Raw genomic sequence first — 7,250 nt, 5'->3', positions numbered from 1 at the left:
TCATCTTACTGTTGCCATTGTGAGCCCCATACTAGAACCACTGGCTCTCAACTCAGAGTCTCTACCACAAGGGAAGCAAGGGAACTTGGGAGAGCAAATTAAACCCTCTCTCTACTTGACCAGGCCACTCAACTCTCTTAATTTTGCTGAACTTTCTCCCCTTCTTGTATGGAGCCCCCCTAGAACAGTGATTTCCTTCTAAGTCCCAAATGGGGATCAGGACAAGGGCCTCTCTGTTCTTGAAGTTCATCTTAAATTTTTCAACGTCTCTCCATCTCAAAGCAAACCCTGATTAAATGCAGAGAACCCGTGAGTATACCTGCCTACCTCTCCTCAGTCTTCCTCTTTCAACCAGCCTTCCTTCCACCCCACTTAGGCCAAAGTAGTGGGATTTTATTTTCATTTCCCTATGTCATATCCCCCTACCACTGGGTAGCAGGCTTCTAGAGCTAGTCATAGTAAGTAGAGGGATTATCTTATCTGTTCTGTTGAAGAATTGACTTGATGACAACTGTTTTTTTTGTGTTTGTTTGTTTGTTTTTCATTCTTAGAAGCAACTCCATGATCTGAGTCTTCAGGTCTAAACTTTGATATGTTAAATACAAGCTAAAGAAAGTAAAAATATTCTTTCTCTCACAAAACCTGGCTTTCTTGCTTTAATATCCTATTTTGAATGTCAAATTTGCTAGATGTTACTTATTTCTTTTACTTTGTAATCCTTCTGTAACGAATCCCAACTTCTCAGGAGATGATGCTTCGGTTCTATTAGAGAGAATGTCATACTTTCAGAAATGCAAAAAACTAATGTACATTTATATGTTTTTATGGAATATTGCCCCTCTTACATTTGTGTCATTGCTTTAAAATGTCTACACCAACCCTGCATCTGGATAATTGTACTAACCTCCAAACAATCCATTCTCCACACCCGGTACCCAGAATGGTCACTTAAAAACAGAAACCTGAACACATTATGCCCTCACTTAAAACCTTGCAATGTCCTGCTATTCTACTTAGAATAAAATCCAAACTTCTGACCATGGCCTGGGAGACCTGACATGAACTGGCCTCTGTCTACCCCTCTCCTTTTTACTCTCCTTCTCCGTTTCTACTCTCCAGCACATCGCCTTCTCTTTGTTCCTAAAACTTGCCAAGTTCACTAGGGCCTTTGCCCCTGTCTCTCCTGTCTGGAATGATTTGTTCCTACATCTTCACATGGCTGACTCTTTGTTATTCATGTCTCAGCTCAAATGTCACATACTCTGACTAGCCAATCCAGATACCCACCTCCCACCCCAAATGTCACATACATACATGCGCACGCACACACACACATGCACATACACACAAACACACATGAGTGCACCTATATACACTATGATGTCTGATACCTTTATATGTAGCACCTTGGTGTAAACTGAGGCAAGAGGAACTCTTTTTAACATCGGGTTATGTAGATATGTACACTATGTAGATATGTAGTAGGTATCTAATGTTACATTTCAAATCACCCCAAAACTTAGTGACTTAAAACAATAACTATATATTATCTCTTATGGTTTCTGTCTTTAGGAATTCAGCAGTAGCTTAGCCAGGCAGTTTTGTCTTAGGACTCAACTGACCTGGAAAATGTAATCTGCTACACTATACTAATACAGTAATTTATGTTTCATCATAGTTAGTGTTATTCTGAGTGAAGTATCAAGAGAACTGGGTTTGAGTTCTGACTCTTCCCCTCACAATATGCCCTGTAACTCAAGAAATAGCAAGTTGGGATAATGATGCCTATCTTTTAGAAATTTTTATGATCAAATTAAGATAATTTATATGAAAACACCTAGTATAGTGTCAGTTGCGGAGATGGCACTCAACAAATATTCAATAGGTACTCACTAATATTTAAATAAAGTTGATTCTTTCTTATATTACTAAAAAGTTAAAATATATAAGTGAATTTGGATCAAACTACCTTGGAATCTTTTTTTTTTTTTATATCAAGTTTAGAAAATTGTGCTTTCCGAAAATTCATTTAAAACATATAATTTCCTTTGCATTACTAGGCACATTTTTCTAAGACAGCAAATAAAACCTTTTTTAAAAATGCAAACACATTGCCTAGCATCATGTTCATTCTTTACAAACCAGGGAAGTTTTCCCTAGACACCTGTTCCTTCTGGGCCAGACTCACTCCTGTTTTGTCCCAAATCAGCTGCTTCTGATGATGAGCTCACTGCTACAGAATGATTAACATTTTGTTCCCGAAATTTATTTCACTAGGGGCCTGGGCAATGCAAGTGTTAATTAGCAAGTGATTCTCCATTTCCTCTATAACTAGGGTCTTGAAGTTGCTTGCACACCGTCAAAGATAAAATGTTCATATCTTATTAACACGCTGTATTAGAAAGACAGAAGAGCAAAGAACACAGCAAATAATATTTCTTTTTTTCTATTCTCTCATTATGAATGTTCATCAACCTTATATACAAACAAAAATTTAAAACTCATATCGTTTAACCCAGCAATTCTGTTGAGTGAGTACAAACATACAATCTCACATTAATTAATTAGAATGTTAAAACATTTGAAACAACTTGGTTATGCAAGCATTAAGGGTCAGATAAATTAATAAGGATAAATTTTTCTAAATTTTAAATAAATCATAGTACCTCCCTAAGCTGGAATATTAGATAGTCATTAAAGCTATGCTTTAGGAAACAACCAAAACCTATGTTTTAGGAGAATATCTAATTATGAAAGAAAATGATGAGACCATGTTGTTAAGTAAAAAGACTATGTCACAAAAGAGTACATTCAGGATGATTTTGACTTTTAATGAACTCCCGTGCGCACATACACACATGGAGAAAGAGAGAAACAGAGAATGCATCAAAGTGAATCAGGAAAATAACCGAGTTACCCTTTCAACAAAATGGAACACAAACTTGAAACTAATAGTAAAATGGACAAAATATGTGAACAGGCAGTTCACAGAAGGTAAAATTAAACATAAGAAAAGATGCTCAACCTCACACATGATAAGTTCAATTCAAACTAAAATTATAGTGAGATACCACTTCTCATGTGCCAGATTGGAAAACATTAAGGAGTTTGACATCATACAGTTTATAAGACTAGGGAAATAGGCACTTACCTACATGGCAGGTGGGAATTGCTGGTACAATTATGGAGGGGAATAATGCAAAATTATATGCACATTTATCTTTTGACCCATGCATCCATTCCACTTCTAAGAATCTATACAAAAGATACACTGGCAAAAACACTGACTTCTGTACAAGGGTTTGTATTAAAGCATTATTTGTTGTAGCAAAAGACTGAAAACAACCCAAATGTCTCTTGATAAGGGATTGGCTGAATAAACCGTGGAATACTAAACAGCCTTAAAAAGGAACAAGAAAGATTCCTATACACTAACATGAAGAGAGATCCAGAATATGTTGTTAAGTTACAAAAGTAAGATACAGAAAATATATTCTATCATTTGTGTAAGAAAGCAGGAGAAATAAGAATATACACATATATTTGTTTATTTTTCCTAAAAGGCACAAAGATCAACCAGGCATTTTTTAAAAATAATTTTTATTGTGCTTTAAGTGAAAGTATATCAATCAAGTCAGTCTCTCATGTAAAAACTTATATACACCTTGCTACACACTCCCAATTGCTCTCCCCCTAGTGAGACAACCCATTCCCTCCCTCCACTGTCTTTTCGTGTCCATTTTGCCAGCTTCAACCCCCTCTACCTTCTCATCTTCCTCCAGGCAGAAGTTGCCAACATAGTCTCAAGTGTTCACCTGATCCAAGTAGCTCACTCCTCACCAGCATCCCTGTCCAACCCATTGTCCAGTCCAATCCATGTCTGATGAGTAACCAGGCATTTTAAAAAATGGTTATTACTAAGGACAGGATAAAAGAGATAGAACACAGATAAAAGAATTATTTCAAATAATTTTTAGAACACAGAATTTTTACTATCCATTCATAGTGGAATATATCTTAAGGTCCAGTACTCCTTAGAAGGGAGGATAGCAAGACTTCGTCTCAGCTACTTCGGACATGTTAGCAGGAGTGACCAATTCCTGAAGAAGGACTGTGCTTGGTAAAGCAGAGGGTCAGTGAAAAAGCAGAAGACTGTCAATGAGATGGACTGACACAGTGGCTGCAACAATGGATTCAAACATAGCAATGAACGTGAAGGTGGCTCGTGACCCGGCAACGTTTCATTCTGTTACACATAGGATCACTATGAGCCAGAATTGACTCGACAGTACCTAGCAACAACAGAGCTGCAGAAAAAAAAAAAAATTAAACTTCATTAAGTAGTTTTATTGTAAGTAGCAATATTAGTATCACTATTTTGAATAATATTTATTCTATCATCTGTTAAAACCAAACCTATTGCTGTCAAGTAAGTTCTGACTCATAGTGACCCTATAGGACAGAGTAGAACTGCCCCACAGGGTTTCCAAGGAGCACCTGGTGGATTCGAACTTATGACCTTTTGGTTAGCAGCTGTAACTCTTAACCACTATGCCATCAGGTTTTCCATTTGTTCTTTTTTTTTCTTAAATAATAATAAATCAGCAATTATATAAATATTGTTAGGAATCAAGGTTTTCAGTATTAGATAAAAGAAACTGTAAAAATTTAAAAGTTAAAAAAATCTATAGTATTAAAATTTAAATTGAGAATATTATTATGAACTAATGACTTTTTTGAAATTGTATATGTCCTAGCTGTGTCCGTTGAGAAGGTCTAGAACTGATGACAATCCAATAGCAAAGAACAATAGTAGCTCTCAAATGTGGTCTCTAAATATAATTCCCCACAAAAGGAACCAAGGCCTCTTGAAGGCTGACTGTTTCCAGGTCCAAGTAAGATAAATACAAGATGGGCTTGGGACAACTGGAGACAGAAAGCAAGATAGTTATCAAAGTCTAGTGAGGACAAGTCAAAGGAACACAGAAGCCAAGAGGAAGGAGCTCCCACTGACCAACAATGAGACAATCTGAACATCAAAAAGCATGACAACAATTGGTTAAAACTTATTGAATAGTGTATAAAACTCATGAGAAACAAAAACAAAAATAACCATTGAAGGTAATTAGGCACCAACTCCTTACTTTAAATATTGGTCATTAACAGTGAAAGGAACACTTATCCTGCCTTTCTTATATAAACTATCTTTCAGAGTAAACAAATAGCCTTTCTTTAGGGAATAATTCTGGCTAAAAAAATGTGCAGGGTGTAATAGAATTAGACAATCATAATTTTGCAACGTCCCTAGTGAAATAATTGTGATTCAGGCAAAAATCTGCACTCTTAATGTTTCTTTGCATCACAGCTACCTCTTCTGACCATTCTAATGTACACAGCATCATGGACAAAGCATCAGTTTAGACCTAACATACATTTGTTGAATATCTACTATGTGCCTATCACAGCTCTAGAGTATTCTCAAAGTTGGCAGGTCTACCCTTTGAAAATCATTTCAGAATTTGTGAATCGCCAAAAAGTCATTAGGCCAGATGTGTAATAATAGCTGTACTTAAGGCATGATGTGGCCATAAACACAGTGAGTGATTTTCTCTCATGGTTCATAAGCTGAAAAGACAACTCCCAGAGAGGTGTTACTGTCCTCAAACCCTTGAATCTATACGCCAAGTGGCTATTGAGCAGTTACAATGTTACAGATGCTATTTGGGCACTGTAGATATAAAACTGAATAAAATATGGCCCTTCAAGAAGAGTGAGATGACCACTCGTATCTCTACTCCCTTTAGTAAAGCATATATCCCATTTCATTGCAGTTTCTTTGTTAGTCTATCTTCTCCACTAGACAAGACTATTGTGCTCCATGACAGTAGACACATGTGTATTTTTTTGTTCACCATTGTATCCCTTGACTCCAGAAGTGCCCGGTACATGGTAGATAGAATGGACTTTTATCTGCCCACCCATTATTCAAAAGAAAGGCTTGGTGATCTACTTCTCAAAAATTGAAAACTTTACAGATAACAGCTCCACTCTGACACGTGGGATTGCCATGGGGCAAAATTGACTAGATGATAACTGGAGGGAAAAAAAACAAACCTTCATTCTTCCCTTTTCTTTGATAAGACAGCCCTCTTTCCAGTGAAGTGTTCCTCTCCATGTGGTTTGCTTGCCTTTGACCCCATCTGTCTTACAAGAGAGTTGTTCACGTCACAATTCTCCCTAGAACTTTTTGTTAGAGCTTTAAAGAGGAGGACTGTCTCTTCTGGGGTCGGCCAGTCTACATATGAATCTTGGGCTTCTGGTAGCTATCATTCCTGCCACGTGGTTGCTGTTGGTGCCTTACCCAGATCCCCTTCACTGAAAAGATTAGCACAACTCTTCCCCATCCTGCAGCTCTCAGCTCTTGACTGACTGACAAGGGAGTACAAAAGGTAGACTCCATTGCCTCAAAGTAGGATAAATTCTGTGGTAAAATTTATGCTCCACATCTTCCGGTGGGATGAGGCCAAAGCTACTCTCTAGCTGAGACTACATCTCTGCTTAGCTTTCTTTCCCTGCCCTATCTTGCTTCCTTCATGTACCTTTTCGTGAGTGCATTCTGTCAATGTATCACTTTAAGGATTTATTTCTAGAAAACTCAACCTAGTCACCTGGCTCAAAAGAGGGATGGAGTATCATTGGAATGGCTGGATCTCACCTTGTTTTTCCTTGTACTTTTTAGTTAAGTAAGCTAGTTTATTTAAGCTATGTGGATTTGGGTTTCTGTCATTTATATCTAAAAGAGTCCTGACACTCAGCAGGCATTCTATAAATGTTTGTTGACTAAATATATTGAATTATTAATAAAGTAAAATGGAAATATAGGTGAACATGCAAACTAGGTGAGATAGTTTGCTTAAACTGTTTGAATTTGAGTTTCTGTCATTTGCATCTTAGAGTCCTGACATTCAACAGACATTGTATAAATATTTGTTGAATAAGTATATTGAATTATAAATAGAGTGAAATGGAAATATAGATGAGGATGCAATGAATTCTAACAGGATTTTGAGGGGAAATGGTAATTTGCATTTATGTGAGCCTGTAAGTATCAATACTAGATCAGCAGGAAGGTGAGTAGTGGGGACGTTCTAGGTCAAAGGAACCTTTTTGTAAGAACAAAGGTTTGGCAATGTGAAAGCACATGGTGTTTGAGAAAAATTTACATGGGTAAAGCGAAGTAGCAAAAAAAG

The sequence above is a fragment of the Loxodonta africana genome, chromosome 7 (assembly GCF_030014295.1).
Source record: "Loxodonta africana isolate mLoxAfr1 chromosome 7, mLoxAfr1.hap2, whole genome shotgun sequence".
NCBI lineage: Eukaryota > Metazoa > Chordata > Mammalia > Proboscidea > Elephantidae > Loxodonta > Loxodonta africana.
The sequence above is the reverse complement of the archived record's forward strand: the minus strand, read 5'-3'. Positions refer to the sequence as shown.